The sequence below is a fragment of the Schistocerca gregaria genome, chromosome 7, assembly GCF_023897955.1.
Source record: "Schistocerca gregaria isolate iqSchGreg1 chromosome 7, iqSchGreg1.2, whole genome shotgun sequence".
NCBI classification, from domain to species: domain Eukaryota; kingdom Metazoa; phylum Arthropoda; class Insecta; order Orthoptera; family Acrididae; genus Schistocerca; species Schistocerca gregaria.
This window is the reverse complement of record NC_064926.1, coordinates 80,036,251-80,055,754: the sequence shown is the minus strand read 5'-3', so window position 1 is coordinate 80,055,754 and position 19,504 is coordinate 80,036,251. Positions and strand designations below refer to the sequence as shown.

At 37.4% G+C, this 19,504-nt stretch overlaps 1 long non-coding RNA gene across 1 annotated transcript in view; it reads right to left on the bottom strand.

Annotated features, from left to right (window-relative positions):
* Nucleotides 1–4,688: 4,688 nt before the first annotated feature.
* LOC126282003 (uncharacterized) overlaps nt 4,689–19,504 on the bottom strand; it is a 41,988-nt gene continuing 27,172 nt past the window's right edge. The window contains exon 3 of the long non-coding RNA XR_007551319.1: nt 4,689–5,377. This is a non-coding gene — a long non-coding RNA (uncharacterized LOC126282003). The remainder of the gene's footprint in view (nt 5,378–19,504) is intronic.

Sequence of the window (19,504 nt, the reverse complement as noted above, 5' to 3'; positions counted from 1 at the left end):
GTATCTGACTGCATGCTACACCACATGGGCTATTCGATCTTCCACTCAACACTATTGTCCCTGAACTCCAGAGGTGAGAACCTTATCTCCAACACTTCCTCGCATCTTACCACCCTCAATTGACATGCAATACCCTCTTCTCTTTCTTTCACTTGTATTATTATTTTTTATAAATTTTTATTTTTTCTTCTTATTTTCTTGGTTTCCCTTTATTACTTTTTTATCTTAGTGCTACCCTTCTCTCCCCCTGGCCCTGACCATGTTTGAGTTTCACTAACTACATTTTCAATTTCCTTATAGTTTTCAATTTCACTATTCATTTCACTTCTCATTTCCCTTCTTCTTAATCCAACTTTACTTCTCACTCTGTCTTTCTGTCATCTTTGCACTGCAGCTACCTTAGGGTTTATTCATGTACTTCTCTTTAACTTTTTTTCTATCTCTGCTGCCTTTCCCTTCATCTTTACTTTCCCTCATCATCACAACAGATCTATCTCTTTCATTCTAGGGTCTAGACAATCTACTGCTTATTTCTAACCTCTCCCATGGAAGGAACTAATAGTTCAGAATGCTACAAGTTTCTTTCACTTTATAGAATACTATCAGTGGTACTTGGAATGTTAACTCATGAGGGTAAGTACTTGCCAGTCATTCTGTCTCTTTGAAATTTAGTTTTAATGTATAGACATAGTTAATCATGAATTATACATAATGAACCTATATACACTGTATCAACTGTAACATTCATTTATTTTCATCACCATCATCATCATAACATTTACACCAATTAGCCATTGTGATATTCATAGCTAGGTGAAGGACTCTTTTCAGCTAAATGGAACTATGTAGCTTCTGATTTCTTTCTAGCCACTTACTATTAATCTTTGTCTCATTTTTTTTCTTATACAGCAAAGGGCTACCTTAGTCTGTGAACCATTTATTTACATTTTCATTACAAATTATGTTTTCCATTTCAGTCTGTTACATGATCTGTTCGTTTCCCTACTTCTCGTAGTACCAGTAATCCCTGACATCTCTCCATATCATGCTGTGTTTTTGAATGAGATTCACTTCATATGTTCAGATCACACAGCAGTAGATCAAAACTGATTCTAAATTTTCATTTTCAAATACACTGAAAGTGTAGATTTTGAAACCGTATTTAGTTTGCCAAAGCAATCCCAAAAATTTTTACTCTTTTTTACAGTCATTGCCTTAAATTGCTCTAACCAAAAAGTACATCACCTGGTTCTATGACTTCATTCTTAGTTTGTAAATTATCTTTTTATGCATTGATACACATTATTTTAGTTTTATTATAATTGATTTTCAAGGCTATTTGCAAACTTGCTCTCTTAAGGTCTCTCATTGTTGAAGCCGTAGAGAGTGAGGTACAGGATATAAATTGTAGGAGAAGACAAAGATTGGAATAAATACAACAAATAATCGAGGACGATTTGTGTAAGTGCTGCTTGAGAAGAAGTGATTGATACAAGAGAGGAAATTATGACAAGCTCAGCAAAACATTCCGAAAGTCTATAAGAGGAACAGAAGAGTAAATCATAGCAGGAATGGAATACACTGAGTCTGTGTAATGACTAGAAGTGATTTTGTTAATATATACTACAAAATGTTCCCTAATCTCTCAAGTGTAGTTGCAGTCCTCAACATTGTTAACAAATCTGTAAAGCAAACTCTGTTATTGTATTTGTTCATCATTAATAGACTTTTTCCATATTACTATAAGTGCATTTATGTTCACAAAATGATTATTAAGTTCACTCTTTCTTTTTATCCATTTATTCATTGTGTTGCGTCGATCCCATCGTAAAGTTGAGGCTTGAAGGATATGGAACAAGCTAAAGTACACATTAACAAAGTGTAGCAGTTGTACAAAAGAAATTTTATTTCTTTATCAGTTTCAGGCTCCTACTACCCTTCTTCACACAATTAGAATGTATTGTTATCCATGAGACTACAGTACCATGCTGCATACAACAGCTTATTTTTGATGCTCACTACTAACACAATTGCCCTAACCTTATGAAGAAGTCCTCTAAGTGTTTGAGACTGCTAAAGTCATAAAATTTCTTCTGTGCAGGTGGTTGCTGACTGTTTGAACATATGTACTTACAGTTGGTGAAGATAGATTAAGCACTAAATTGAAGCAGTTATTATAACCTATGTTAATCACTAACTCTTTCTTTTACATTTGCTCATTCACTTATTAATTTCTTCACTCATTGCATTCCACAAATATCGCCAAGAAGGAGAACATTCAAGGTCATGGAACAGATAGTCGTATATTTACAACACAAAAGCAAAAAGAGAATCTTAATGTGTACATTGCATTAATAATAAACTGTCACAACAGTGATTAATGTTATTTTATGTGTGACAGCTGAATATAATATAATCAACTAAAATGAAAGCTCCTACTATGAAAAAATTCCACTGCTTCCTCAGTTATATTAAATAAAATAGTTGCTGTTTATCTCCTATTTGTAAATTCATATATGCTTCACTATTCTGGTATTACTCAAACAAAATAATTGCCTTAACGGACAAGCCAAAATGTTATGCCACCACAAGCCTGAATGCACCATGATGTCACGACAGACACATGATGTGGTAAGGAAAGTATGTTAACGGAGCAGGGGCAAATTGGAAATCATGCAAATTATGATACATGCTGTAAGTGTGTGAACCCACAAATAAAGAGACTTTGACAAAGAGTAGATTGTTATGGCCTGGCACCTGGGAATGAACATCTTGGACGAGGTGAATCTGGTCAGCTATTCTCATGCTACTTTCATGAGCATTTATGGAAAGGGGTTAAAGGACAGTGTGAGTGAGTCCATAACTGTCAAACACTTCTTTATTTAGTAAAAGTTGTCAGACTACCAAAAGATACGTCTTAGTTATTTGTTAATTTGCAGCTCTACTAAAGGAGTAGCCCAATAACTTGTACAAAAATGCATAATTTATTTTTCTCTTAATGTACAGTGACTCTGACTTGGACTGAGTCCAACATTTAATTGATAAAATCAGCATTTTTCTATTCTTTTCTTTCTTTCTTTCTCTCTCTCTCTCTCTCTCTCTCTCTCTCTCTCTCTCTCTCTCTCTCTCTCTCTCTCTTTCTTTTTTTTTCTTTTTTTAGGTGTCAGTCTTCTGACTGGTTTGATGCAGCCTGTCATGAATTCCTCTCTTACACTAAGCTTTTCACCTCAGAGTGCCACTTGCATCCTACAGTTATTTGCTGGATGTATTCCAGTCTGTGTCTCCCCTACAGTTTTTACACTCTACAGTTTCCTCTACTGTCATGGAAGTTATTCCATGATGTTTCATTCTTCTGTATACTATTGTTGTCAGCAGCCTAGATGCATGTGCCATTACGCTGATTGAGCAGTAGTTTTTGCCCTTATCTGCCCTTGCTATCTTCAGATTTATGTGAATGACATTTGTCCAAAACTGATGATATGTTGCCAGTCTCATAGATTCTACATACCAGTCTGTATAGTCATTTGGTTGCTATCTCCCTCAATGTTTATAGTAATTCTGATGGAATGTTGTCTATCCCCTCCACTTGGATTTCCAGTCTTCCAGAGCTCTTTTAAATTCTGTCTCTTAATACTGGATTCTCTATGTCATCCCTAATGGCTTCAGTTTTTTCTTCTACCTGTCTCTTGGACATTTGGGTCATCAATGTTCCTTGGAGCAGTGTATGGCATGGAGGTCTCTTTGCCATGCTTGTGCCAGTGACAAGTGCAGATCAACGGCTCTTGTCCCACACAAGGCCCAAAAGAAATACCTCAGATGGAGAAACATAATAGCAGCAAAACATGATCTATAGTAACATCATACCAAATAAAAATAATTTTAATTCTTGAAAAGGTGGTCATATGTAACTTCCAACCAACTTCCCACTGATATGAAACTCATAACACTTGTTAATTTGTTGATGCGTACTACAGTATGGGAGTTTCCTAGCAACCAACTAACTCTGACTAGATATGTTATATTACTGACAAAACTAAGGAAAATTGCCTATCCTCTCAGGTGAACCCATGAGTAGGCAGCAAGATGATGTGTTATAATGCAACAGATTTAGTTTCAGTACTGGAGTTTGCAATAACACCTTTTAATACTCTTCTCAATACATTATATTGAATATTATGTTATATTCACCTATGACTGCATTTATTCCTCTCACCTTTTTTATTCAGTATTTAACATTCTTTTGAATGCTTGAGTGTTGTCTGCGTATCATAGCTGAATATACTATTTTAGTAACAAAAGCATGAATCTGGATAAACTGAAATAGTGTATTTATGCATCTCCATTCATTTAAAACAATAAAGTTGAGTTAAAAAAATAGTAATTCAATTGTGTAATACAGTTTCTGCATAAAATATAGAATGTTATCATATAGCAAGTTCAGAAAAACACTATCAAAAAACAAAACTGGTTACCAAAATTGTAAACATACCTACAGTTATTAATGTATAATGTAATGTACAAAGCAACTAATTGTATTGGAAATGTATAAATGTTATAATGATGTAATTTAATAGAAATTTGTGTAGTATAACAGTAACTGTTATACATTAATATTTTGAACAATTTTGTATAAAAAAGAAATTGTCTAAGGAAATAAATAACTCCAAATACTTATATCTTTAATGTAAAACTTACTGACACAGTCAAGTTTTTGTGAACATATAATTTCTCATAATAACATTGGAAAACCATGAGGTCTAATAATGAATTTAATATTACGCATTTTAAATTTTTATATAAGAATGGCAGAAGGTGAAGTTAATCAGTCATCATTAAGTTATTCATGACAGTTGTTGTTAGCCATTCACAATTACATAAAGTTATGAGAGTGTTTGCCATGGAATATTAGTTGAGCAAATATGCAGTTGAAATGAAACAAATTATATTGATGGATGCAAACATGACTTTGAAAATTTTTGATAATACAAGCTACTAGTGCTTTAAGTCATTGTCTCATTCTGTAGTTTTAAAAATATGATCTGCAACTCTTGAAAAACCCCTTGACAATAATCATATTCAGTCAGATAAGTAGGTAAATTTTTGTAATCAAATGCCATACATATATCTCTTATTGAAATATTATATGCTTAATATGTTTACTTTAGATAAACTGCAGTCATGTACATGGTAATATACTTTGATTAAATAAATTTATGGTTGACATTTTGACATGTCAAGTGATGGGTGCCAACCACTAGCCAATCAGTTCTTTCTTCAATGCCACATGATCGCTGTGTTGCCTGATTTATAGGTACGTGCAGAGCTTTGTCAAGCATGTCTGGCTGCAAGTCTACGATGCTATGCTCATCACTGCAATCTGTCAATTACACATTAATTTTATTTGAGGAATTGCATTATTTGATGTGCATTCATGGTGAAAATGGTTGCCAATACATTATCTGATCAGAAGGCAATCTTCCTAGCAAAATACTAAGATAGAAAGGGACTATACATAGACACGCACAAAATTTAGCCATCGGACACATTATACAAATTGAATCAATCATACAACTTGAGAAAGATCATGCTTGACAAAAGATGTACAATAAAGACAGCATAGGGTATAATGATGATAAGAAATTCCTGCAAACATCTTATGACATGCATTTTCACAGAATAGACACAACACAAATGTAGAAGTAACAGGCAGTCATTATGTATAAGGTATTTTTTTTTACAAAAAGTATGTTTAAGAAAAATTAGAAAATATTTTTGATACACTTGTAGATTATTTTTTCACATAATCATCATCCCATTTAATGGGCGTGGTGAGCCATAGCACAAGCTTCTTTATGGCCTCCTCAAAGAACTCTCCTACCAGCTCCTTTCTCCACTTCATAACCTCTTTGTGCACCCACTCATGAGTTGAAAATTTAATTACATTCAATGTCTACCTTTGGAAGGTGAAAATATGATAACCCGAAGGCACCAAGTTGGGGTATATGGGGTTTGGTTCAAAACATCCCAATCAAATGAGTTGTAACAAAGCAGGGTTGCCCACTGCTATCCTGTTTTGGTTTTACACTCCTTCAGTAACTTACTTAAGCAATGAACTTTTATTTTTTCCATGTTCACTACTCAGATTCCGATGACAGATTCTGTGGACTTCAGCCTCATCGTACAGAATTCAGAAATAGTTTAAATAAAATTCCCCTAGTAAAATCTATTATTTCAGTACATTTTAATGCCTATTCTGAAAGTAATGAGCTAATTAGTTTTATTGGAAATGCATCCTATTAAAAGTTATGAACAATGACATATGTTGTGCAATACATATTAAGTAAAATTCGAGTGAGCCAATAGATCGAATTCAGCTATAAGACTGCATCCAAAAGAAGGCCTAAATTTTACTGATTCCAGCAAAGTGTTTAAAGACTTGAAATCTGTAGCCTGTATGACTTTCAGTGCCAATTGTGACCAATCTACTAAATAATTCCGAGATCTGTTTTGATGCTTTTGCTACCTTTATTTTTCTACGTAAAATGAATCCAGTCTCTACTTTGTAAGTGAATTAATTAAGTAAATTTGGATAAGTAAAAATTATTGTTCAAGACGGCTGCCATGGTTATAAGTCGGGGATTCCTACTGCGGATGCATAAATTAGTTTCGCGTATTTAAATTGATACAGCTCACTCATGTTATTTAAGTAATAAAGCCCAACAGTTAACTTCAGACCCAATTAGAAAGGATAATTTTAACCCTGGGAAATTATAAACTATAATATATTAACAGAAATAGTCAAATATTCAAGCACTCGTCTATATAAGGTCCGAGCTGGTGTAGTTCTCAGTTAGTTCTCGGTCAGATTCTCATGGAACAAAAGTGCAGCAAGTCGGTTAATTTTTCCGGTCAGTACCAAAAATGTGTAATTGTGAACATTGTTAAAGACTGGAAGTTTTTGACCTACCTAATGTGACGATTAAGTGTAAGAGGCCTGGTCACATGAATATTGTGTGTGTGAATGATAACAAATAAATCACACTGTGGTTGTCATAAATATTCAACAATGAATAATGTCTTGACTTTTGATTTTGGTAAACTTAATCTAAGATCCTGGCTTCTTAATTTCATTGTGATTTAAGGGAGATGGACACAGCTAGCAGGCAGACAATCTTGAATAAGCAAATAAACGCAGGTTGGGAACATTGCGCACTATCTACTGGGTGAGGAAATGTTTCAATACATCCGGTTGTGACGTGAACTTTAAGTGGCACTAATACAAGGATACAGCCTGGCATGTTACAGAGTCCAAGAGTGCCTTAGTGGCTAAGGCTGTGTGGGGGACAGGTGTTACCATGCAACAAGCACACACTTCTCATCAGCATTCCCCTCCTTTCGCTTGAATGCTCCTTTTGAGTTTCTTTAGGGTCTTACAACATCATTTTGCATTGATGCTCTCACCCTGAGGCAGAAATTGGGCCAAAATCGTGCCTTCTTGGTCCTAAGACTCTAAGGTTATGATTTTCTTGCCCAAAATTATGGTTTTGAATTTTTTGGTAGATGGGGAATTGGTGTGATGCCACTGTGATAACTGTCTTTTTGACTCAGGCATGTAATGTTCCAACCAGGTTTCATTTACAGTCACAGTAGAGCTCATTAAATACTCACCTTACAATTCAAGTTGCTCAAGAAATTGAAGGACACTCTTAACACTTATTGTTCTTGTGTTCCTCTATCAGCTGTTTTGGGACCCATCTTGTGCTGATTTTCTGGTATCCTAGTGTTTTTGTGAGTGTCTCACATAAGAGAGTACTGGAGAGTGGTAGAAACATTGCAGAAATTTCATCCACTGCCAATCAGTTATCTTCATAAACAGTTTCCTCTATTTTGTGCATCACCTCATCAGTCAAAATGAAAGGTCTTCCAACTCCCTATTTCATCATGAACATTTGTTCTGCTTCCACCAAACTCCCTATGCCACTTAAACACACTCATTATATTCCTAACACCTTTGCTGTACACTTTTTCGACTTCCAAAAAAATTGTGGCAGATGTTATTCCTTCCGCAAGTAGGAAGTGGATCATAGCACATGGCTCACATATGACAGGATTTTTTTACCAACATCTTCCACACAAGTTGCCTCTAAAATGTGAGAGTACATACTACTATTTTCCTGCAATGGTTGCTCTGATCAGGGAATCCCCCTCTACTAGTCAGTGTTGCTATCTCACAAAAAATTCATTCTATAATGGTCACAGTACACTTACTTGTTGAATGTGCCTCATATTATGAAAGCTCCTAAAGTTTCCAAAACGAGAAAGTGGAAAAGCTGCCAGAGTTAATAGAAGAATGAAGAGCCATCTTATTATAGATAACACTCTGTGGCACAGAAATTAAGAAAGTTGAAACTCCATAACCGCCAGAACTGTACAATTTCGATTTGCAAAAAAATTTGGTAAATGTTATTCCTTTCGCAAGTAGGAAGTGGATCATAGCACATGGCTCAAATATGACAGGACTTTTTACCAACATCTTCCACACAACTTGCCTCTACAATGTGAGAGTACATACTACTATTTTCCTGCAATGGTTGCTGTGATCAAGGGATCCCCCTCTACTAGTCAGTGTTGCCATTGCACAAAAAATCTCATTCTGTAATGGTCACAGTACACTTATTTGCTGAATATGCCTCGTATTATAAGAGCTCTTATCGAAAAATGAAAATATTTGTATTATTCACAAACAATAGAACACTCCAAGAATAAAACAATAGGAATTTGAAATATAATTAAACAAGAAATAAAGATAGGCAGAGACCTGAATGAAACTCACAGCCTCAAAAATAACTGCAATGGAAATGATAACAGATTGAAATCAGTGGACAGCAGATTCAGTGAATACTTCATCACAGAGACAGCAAAAATTGCATCCATTTATAAAGCTAATGATACAGATGTATTAGACATTTCATCAGATACTGGGTACACAACAACATACATTAGTTTTTAAAAAAAATGCAACCTCTAAGAAGACTACAAAACTAAACTGGTCATTGAGGAGTGATAATTCCAGTTGCTATGATGTTTCTAGCAAAGAATGGAAATTTTGTGCTGACTTAATAGGCCACCCCTTATACTATTTTTATAACCAGTCAATGATGTAAGGCATTTTTTCTGATAAATATGCTGCAGTAGCATCCCTCTACAAAACTGAAAATAAATGCATTATGTCTGGTTAAGTCTCATTTAGCTCCATTCAGTCTTTTCAAAAGTTTTGGGGTGTTATAGAATACTGACATATTTTTCTGGTTGACAGATTCTCAGTTTGGCTTAAATACAGCATTCTCCATGTTGTCCATAGGAAGATAAAAAAACTCCACTTGCCATGGTACTCGGACCGAGTTTAATGTTGTCTGTCTAATTGTTTCCAGAGGTAACAAGTGTTTCATATCATTATCAAACAAATTAAAATGCTGTCACAATCTACTTATTAAGACATATAATCTTTCATTAAAAATTTAACACAATAAATCAAGTATTACAGTTAGAAACTGTGTATGTGTCTTGAGGCAGCATAACTCGCCATGAGCAAATTATCCAGAATACATTCATTCAGTACTTGAGAATGAGAGCACTGACTGGCTTCCAACAAATTTTACACATAATTTCAAATCTTTACAAAGCCTTTTCTCACTGACACCCCCAATAAAACGAAAAAAGTTTATTGCTTCCAACAATTTTGCTTTTCATGCAATGAAACTGGCACATTAGGCATGATGATTTGATTTATTATTTCTTTAGTACTAACTCTGTTTTCTACTAATTTTGCAGAAAGTATACACATGCACTACTGAAGCCACCCACAAGAATGTTTTATTGTAAATACATAGTTTAGGAAAAAACTAGCTCTTGAGAAAAATGTAAATAGTTCTTAATAGCCAAAACTAATGAAACCAGCATCATTATGATTTTGTATCATCAACCATAAATGTTTCACATACTTTATGTGAAATATTTAAAATGTTACTGCAGAAAGAAGTGCTACAGTGTACTGCAGAATGTAACTGAAAGAAACATGCAGTGAGATGCACAGAAATGACATGTTTAATCAAAACAATAATCACACTTATTCATTATCGTTCCCTAGACATTACAGAAGGTGGGACATTGTTCATAATAGTGCTTGTGATCAGAAAAGAACAGCAATGCGTTCTCTGCAACATGCTCCCCAGCTGACCATGAGGTTGGTAAGGAGTTCTTGCGGCAGGGGTTTTCATTCCTCCATCAGCACTGTTGACAACAGCTAGATGGTAGTTAGCGCATGAAGTACACCTCTTCAGTGCATCCTATACATGCTCAATGGAATTTTAGTCAGGGGAATGAGCATGCCAGTCAATTGGGCAAATATACTCTCATGCCAATAACTGCCCCTCCTCCTATGTTGTTCAATGCAGTTGAGCATTGTCATCCATAAAAATGAAGTCAGGACTGAATGCGTCCCTGAAAGACTCACATGGAGAAGAAGTATAGTGTTACATTAACATTGGGGGTTAGTACCCTCATGCCTCCCCACAGGATCCTTTGTTGTATGATTATACGATAGCGGAACAAACACTGTGGGGAATGATTTGAAGTGGAATGATCATATAAAATTAATTGTTGGTAAGGCGGGTACTAGGTTGAGATTCATTGGGAGAGTCCTTAGAAAATGTAGTCCATCAACAAAGGAGGTGGCTTACAAAACACTCGTTCAACCTATACTTGAGTATTGCTCTTCAGTGTAGGACCCGTACCAGATCGGGTTGACAGAGGAGATCCAAATAAGAGCAGCACGTTTCGTCACAGGGTTATTTCGTAAGCGTGATAGCGTTACGGAGATGTTTAGCCAACTCATGTGGCAGACTCTGCAAGAGAGGCATTCTGGATCGTGGTGTAGCTTGCTGTCCAGGTTTCGAGAGGGTGCGTTTTTGGATGAGGTATCGAATATATTGCTTCCCCCTACTTATACCTCCCGAGGACATCACGAATGTAAAATTACAGAGATTCGAGCTTGCACAGTGGCTTTCTGGCAGTCGTTCTTCCCATAAACCATACACGACTGGAACAGGAATGGGAGGTAATGACAGAGGCACAGAAAGTGCCCTCCGCCACACACCATTGGGTGGCTTGCGGAGTATAAATGTAGATGTAGATGTAGAACATAACACTTGGACCATAAAAATGATGGATGTACCCTCACAAGATGAGAGTTGGGAATACCCCCAGGCACATTGTCAAACATTATCATTTTAATGGCCCAGGTGTTATGGTTTTTGGAGGCATAATGCTAATAGACTTATTGACTTCCAAATCTTCAAACATGGTACATTCACCGGTCAATGTTATTCTGACACTGTACTCCTTCCCTAGGTGTGACCTCATTTATGAGGTCTTATATTGCTTTCTCTATGAATGATCCTTAATTAGTGGCAAATTGTTGACAGGTTAAAAGAGCCAGTGTTGTACCATAGGCCATTTCCTCAAATAGGTCCATAATTAGAGGGGACTAGCATAACCCTAGATTTATAGATAGTCATTACTACAACATATTTATTTAAATCTGCCAGTAAGTAAGCCCTTATTTATTTATTGATTATGAAGATTGTTCAAAGCTAATCATATCAACTCAGCATGACATTTTAGTATTTTGCTGCAAACACTATCACAGCCAGTAGAATTTTAGTGACTTTCTGCAGAAGTAAATTTATATTTGGTTATTTATCAATAGGTGAAACATCTGCTGCTGTTGTGAGGAAACATATATTGGATTTGATGGCTAATGATTTGAAAGGTCACTATTCTGCCAGAACTATTTTCTGGGGCTCAGTTCTATTTGGGTAACTATTTTTATTTGTTTCTTGTGTAATAATGTTCTAAATTGCTTTTTCTTTATTCTTGAAGTGTGTTATGTCTTCCACAAGTATAAGAGTTCTGCTATTTAATGTCAGACTAGAGGATATTAGAATTCTTGAGGTAATAGAGATTTTTCTGTATACCGACATTCATGGAAAAGATCTATCCAAATGTTTTCATGAAAGTATGCCTTCAAAGCATTCAGTTTTTGTGAAAATCAAGCCTGGTGCAATGTTAAATGCAGTGTAGGAGAATATTACAACAGAAACAATTCAATTGGACAAAGACGCTCACATTGTGATTATTGGCGGCGGCAACGACGTATACAAAAACGAAAGCAAGACAGCCCTGTGAGGCTTTTGTAACATATTACCAAAACTATTTCAAACAAACATTGTCATCACAAACGTGCCAGTGCAACATGATTTACCACTGTGGTCATGTGTAAACAAAAAGATTCGACACTACAATTCCGAGCTAATGAAACTGTGTGATAAATTTAGTCATGTACATTTGATAGACTTAAGTAAGATGAGTCGTGATGGACATAAAAAACACAGATTCCACTTAAACAGGAAAGGGAAGGCCAAGCTAGTTTCCCACATAAGCAAACTGTGTGAGAAAGACAGTGTGGAGAAAGCTCCAATTGCTCTAGGCTACAACAGCAAGACTTTTTTAGAATAAAGGACCATAATAATAGTTTTCAGGGATGTATTTCAGATATGAGTGAGTCCCATGCGGGCAAAGAAAAGCCAGGCTGTGAAGTAAGTGCTCAGTCATTGCAGGTCAGTTCCAAAAAACTAGTGTATGCAAAATGTCATAAAAAGTGTAACTCAAACAATTTTGATTCGTGCAAAATGGTAAATAAACAAGAAGGGATAACACCCTTAAAGTTAATGCACTTAAATGTGCAATATCTCAGAAACAAACTAGACATTCTACAAATATTCATAGAGGAACACTTGCCACACGTACTAGTAATAATGGAACATGGGCAAAAATGCAGTGAAATAATATACTATAGATTAGAAGGTTACTTACTAACAAGTAGTTATTGTAGGCAAAACCATAAAGGTGGTGGTGTGGCAATTTATGATAATAAGAATGTAGAACTAAAAAAATTTCCTTTCTTGAACACCACACCAAAGGAGGATCAATTGAAATGACAGGTATTGTACTCCACAGTAGTGACCTTAAGCTACCAAAGCTTAAAATGATTGGAGTGTATAGGCCACCAAATGCTGAGGTAATGCTGTTTATGGATAGACTTAGTAGTGTTGCTGGTCAGGCTGGTTCTAATGACCTTTAGTTCAAAAAGGGATCCACTACTCAGGAACACTCATCTTCAATAATTTGCCAGCAAACATAAAAAATTAATTTACAAATAAAGATCAGTTTAAAAGGAGCCTGAAAGACTTACTAGTGGCCAACTCCTTCTACTCCATTGACGAATTTTTTAATAGAAACAAATGGTGTATTGTATATACTCACACTATTAGTATTATAATTTCCGCTAAATAAAAAATAAAAAAAAAGACATGTTCCACATCCACGAGGATCTTCTCAGCACAGATCTATGGAACAAAAAACTAATCTAATTTAATCTAAACCTTACTATATTAGGTGACTTTAATATAGATGCAAACTCAAATAGTATAGTAAACTTGAAACTCAGTGATGTACTGACCTCATACGACGTTGTAAATATAGTGAACTCTGACACCAGAGTGACAGACACATGTTCCACTAGAATAGATTATGCTATAATCAACAAATATGTTATAGATAAGGTAAATTACAGTAACTTAGATTTTCTTTTTCTGGCCACTTCTGTCAGGTGATAGAATACAAAAATTCAGTTGTGCCTAAAATAACAAAAATTGTGCTACAGAAACAAATGCTGAATACCTCAAATATTAATGCTCTTAAAGACAAACTAGCGAATGAGAAATGGGATTCTGTGCACCAGGTAAAAGGGTCGGATGAGAAATGGAATGAATTCTACTCAACCCTATTGCATCGTTATGAATATAGTTGTCCAGTCAGAGAAATACAGAAGTTAGTTAAACACTGTCAAACTGGAAGTAATCCTAGACTAAAACTCCCAACAAATCGATTAGGATCAGGCAGTAAGTACATGATCTAAACCAGCTTTATAAAGCTACTACTATGCAGGTTTTCAACAAAAAATACAATAGGGCCAAGCAAACTTTTAAAACTGAAATTGCCAATCTAAGAAAGCAGGTTAACAGCAAATCAATAGAACAGTCTGACAACATAAGCAAAGCATCTTGGAAGCTGATTGACAAATACCAAAAAGATCCTAACAAGATGAACATGGAACCACTCAGCATAAGACCTGATGGTAACATAAAAAACTGATACTCTATGTAATATTTTTAATCACTACTACATTTCTGGTGAACAATCAATGCATGTTACAGATTCACAGATAGAGATCAGATGCCATCTCACCCAGGGTACCGAATTTGAATTTGTGGAAGTGAATGAGCAGGAGGTTCGCTGGGCAATATACATGCTAAAGAAAAATTTTCATCTGGATGGGATGGCGTATCCAGTGCTATTACTAAAGGATGCTTAAAAGAATTTTCTAAACCTCTTACTCACCTGATTAATTACAGCATTAGAGAAAGCATGTATCCAACAGTTCTAAAAATGAGTGTAGTGAAACCAGTGTATAAAAAGGGAAGTAAGGAAGAAGTCTCCAACCATAGACCAATATCATTAATTCCCACTTTTAGTAAGATATTCGAAAGCATTATCCTTTCTCAGCTAAGTGCCTTTTTCACAAAACATAAACTGCTTGTAGATTCGCAGCATGGCTTCAGAAAAGAGCTAAGTACAACCACAGCAGTTACACAGTTCATCCATGAAGTTTACTGTCTGTTGGACCAGAAGATGCAGACTGCAGGTATATTTTTGGGCCTGAAAAGAGCATTTGATACGGTAAACCATAGGGTACTTCTTAAAAAGCTAAAATCTTATAGTATTGGGGATCAAGCCATGAATCTTCTAACCACGTACCAGTTGACTCATAAGCAAAGCACTAAATTGTCATACAAACTAGATAATAAAATCATGAACTCTCAGTCCACCAGTGAACCTGTATTACAAGGTGTACCACAGGGCTCAATCCTTGGACCCTTTCTCTTCCTTATATACACTCCTGGAAATTGAAATAAGAACACCCGTGAATTCATTGTCCCAGGAAGGGGAAACTTTATTGACACATTCCTGGGGTCAGATACATCACATGATCACACTGACAGAACCACAGGCACATAGGCACAGGCAACAGAGCATGCACAATGTCGGCACTAGTACACTGTATATCCACCTTTCGCAGCAATGCAGGCTGCTATTCTCCCATGGAGACGATCGTAGAGATGCTGGATGTAGTCCTGTGGAACGGCTTGCCATGCCCTTTCCACCTGGCGCCTCAGTTGGACCAGCGTTCGTGCTGGACGTGCAGACCGCGTGAGACGACGCTTCATCCAGTCCCAAACATGCTCAACGGGGAACAGATCCGGAGATCTTGCTGGCCAGGGTAGTTGACTTACACCTTCTAGGGCACATTGGGTGGCACGGGATACATGCGGACGTGCATTGTCCTGTTGGAACAGCAAGTTCCCTTGCCGGTCTAGGAATGGTAGAACGATGGATTCGATGACGGTTTGGATGTACCGTGCACTATTCAGTGTCCCCTCGACGATCACCAGAGGTGTACGGCCAGTGTAGGAGATCGCTCCCCACACCATGATGCCGGGTGTTGGCCCTGTGTGCCTCGGTCGTATGCAGTCCTGATTGTGGCGCTCACCTGCATGGCGCCAAACACGCATACGACCATCATTGGCACCAAGGCGGAAGCGACTCTCATCGCTGAAGACGACACGTCTCCATTCGTCCCTCCATTCACGCCTGTCGCGACACCACTGGAGGCGGGCTGCATGATGTTGGGGTGTGAGCGGAAGACGGCCTAACTGTGTGCGGGACCGTAGCCCAGCTTCATGGAGACGGTTGCGAATGGTCCTCGCCGATACCCCAGGAGCAACAGTGTCCCTAATTTGCTGGGAAGTGGCGGTGCAGTCCCCTACGGCACTGCGTAGGATCCTACGGTCTTGGCGTGCATCCGTGCGTCGCTGCGGTCCGGTCCCAGGTAGACGGGCACGTGCACCTTCCACCGGCCACTGGCGACAACATCGATGTACTGTGGAGACCTCACACCCCACATGTTGAGCAATTCGGCGGTACGTCCACCCGGCCTCCCGCATGCCCACTATACGCCCTCGCTCAAAGTCCGTCAACTGCACATACGGTTCACGTCCACGCTGTCATGGCATGCTACCAGTGTTAAAGACTGCGATGGAGCTCCGTACGCCACGGCAAACTGGCTGACACTGACGGCGGTGGTGCACAAATGCTGCGCAGCTAGCGCCATTCGACGGCCAACACCGTGGTTCCTGGTGTGTCCGCTGTGCCGTGCGTTTGATCATTGCTTGTACAGCCCTCTCGCAGTGTCCGGAGCAAGTATGGTGGGTCTGACACACCGGTGTCAATGTGTTCTTTTTTCCATTTCCAGGAGTGTATATTAACGGCGATGCACAACTCATTAACTCCCATATTGTAAGCTATGCAGATGACACATCAATCTTATTCTATGGGAGCGAATCTAAAGAGCTAGAATCTCTTGCTACTAGTGGTGTAACAGAAGTAACAAAATACTTCAATGACCAGGGACTTAAGGTGAATGTCACCAAATCTCAACTATTGATATTTAAAACAGGCAGTTCTCATCACAACAATATGAATAGTGTGTGTAATATCTCTGCAACAGAAAATGGTAACTGTAAATTCCTGGGTGAATATATTGATGAAAATTTGCGGTGGACATACCATATTAATTTTGTATGTGGAAAAGTCAGTACCGTCATGTATCTCCTCAGCCAGCTCACAAAGATGGTTCCTAGCCAAGCATTGAAATTAGTATATTATGGAACAGTTTACCCCTTTCTCAATTACGGAATTGATCTATGGGGCTGTGCAGCTAATGTACATTTACTACTACTACAAAGAACAGCAATAAGACTTACACATGGGATGGGACATAAGAGATTGATGTCATGAAGTGTTTGTGGAGCACAAATATCTGATAATACATTCTCTGTACATCTTCAAAATAGTTATATTTCTTATAAGTCAGCCAACAGAAGCTATCAAGGACAGTGATGTACACGATCACAACACTAGAACAAAGTGTAACTATTTCCGTAATAGAACAACATTAAAAATGACTGACATAAGTCCATATATCAGTCATTTGATTTGGTATAACAAGCTACCAAACTCTCTAAGAACGTACATGGGAAATGTTTTTAAAACAAAATTAAAATCTTTTCTAACAAAAAAATGTTTATATACTTTCAATGAATTTTAAGATAGAGATTGTAAAAAATACACATAAGAATCAACAGTTACAGAATATAGTGTATTTTATAAGTATAAATATAACCATAGTATTGAGTCTAATGTTTGCAAAAGCCATCATTACGATGGCTCCACACAAAGAAAATGTAAATAAATAAATAATAATAATAAAAACTTTTGACTACAGCTTGTCCTGAGAATTAGGTAGAGCAATTCTAAAATGGTCTGAAAAAAATTATATTCACATTATGCACAGGGGTCAGGAGTTAAATGAAGCTGAACATGTTAAATTCTTAGGAAATCAATTTGGCAGAAAACTATCATGGTCCTCACATACTGACTACAAGCAAAATAAGTCAAACAGCCTGTTACTTGCTATGTCAGTCTTAGCCATTGTAACCATTACAGACACAAAAAATAGAGTACAATAGTTACTTTGAGGCAATCATGAGATATGGAATTGTCTTTTGTGGAAATGCTAGCAACTTTACAAGAATCTTAACCTTGTAGAAAAAAATCGTCAGACACATCAACATCAGTACTCCGCAAGCCACCTGACAGTGTGTACCACCAATAATCTATCTCCTCCCTCCCCTGTTCCACTCTTGAATGGCACAAGGGAAGAAAGAGTGTCAGTAAGTCTCATTGTTGTTGTTGTGGTCTTCAGTCCTGACACTGGTTTGATGCAGCTCTCCATGCTACTCTATCCTGTGCAAGCTTCTTCATCTCCCAGTACCTACTGCAACCTACATCCTTCTGAATCTGCTTAGTGTGGTCTTCTCTTGGTCTCCCTCTACGGTTTTTACCCTCCACACTGCCCTCCAATACGAAATTGGTGATCCCTTGATGCCTCAGAACATGTCCTACCAACCGATCCCTTCTTCTGGTCAAGTTGTGCCACAAACTTCTATTCTCCCCAATCCGATTCAATACTTCCTCATTAGTTATGTGATCTACCCATCTAATATTGAGCATTCTTCTGTAGCACCACATTTCGAAAGCTTCTATTCTCTTCTTGTCCAAACTATTTATCGTTCACGTTTCACTTCCATACATGGCTACACTCCATACAAATACTATCAGAAACGACTTCCTGACACTTAAATCTATACTCGATGTTAACAAACTTCTCTTCTTCAGAAACGCTTTCCTTGCCATTGCCAGTCTACATTTTATATCCTCTCTACATCGACCATCACCAGTTATTTTGCTCCCCAAATAGCAAAACTCCTTTACTACTTATAGTGTCTGACTTCCTAATCTAATTCCCTCAGCATCACCCGACTTAATTCGACTACATTCCATTATCCTTGTTTTGCTTTTGTTGATGATCATCTTATATCCTCCTTTCAAGACACTATCCATTCCGTTCAACTGCTCTTCCAAGTCCTTTGCTGTCTCTGACAGAATTAAGATGTCATGGGCGAACCCCAAAATTTTTATTTCTTCTCCATGGACTCTTATACCTACTCCGAATTTTTCTTTTGTCTCCTTCACTGCTTGCTCAATATACAGATTGAATAACATGGGGGAGAGACTACAGCCCTGTCTCACTCCCTTCCCAACCTCTGCTTCCCTTTTATGTCCCTCGACTCTTATAACTGCCATCTGGTTTCTGTAGAAATTGTAAATAGCCTTTCGCTCCTTGTATTTTACCCCTGCCACCTTCAGATTTTGAAAGAGAGTATTCCAGTCAACATTGTCAAAAGCTTTCTCTAAGTCTACAAATGCTAGAAATGTAGGTTTGCCCTTCCTTAATCTAGCTTCTAAGATAAGTCGTAGGGTCAGTATTGCCTCACGTGTTCCAACATTTCTACGGAATCCAAACTGATCTTCCCCGAGGTCAGCTTCTACTAGTTTTTCCATTAGTCTGTAAAGAATTCGCGTTAGTATTTTGCAGCTGTGACTTATTAAACTGATAGTTCAGTAATTTTCACACCTGTCAACACTTGCTTTCTTTGGGATTGGAATTATTATATTCTTCTTGAAGTCTGAGGGTATTTCGCCTGTCTCATACATCTTGCTCACCAGATGGTAGAGTTTTCTCAGGACTGGCTCTCCCAAGGCCGTCAGTAGTTCCAATGGAATGTTGTCTACTCCGGGGGCCTTGTTTCGACTCAGGTCTTTCAGTGCTCTGTCAAACTCTTCACACAGTATAGTATCTCCC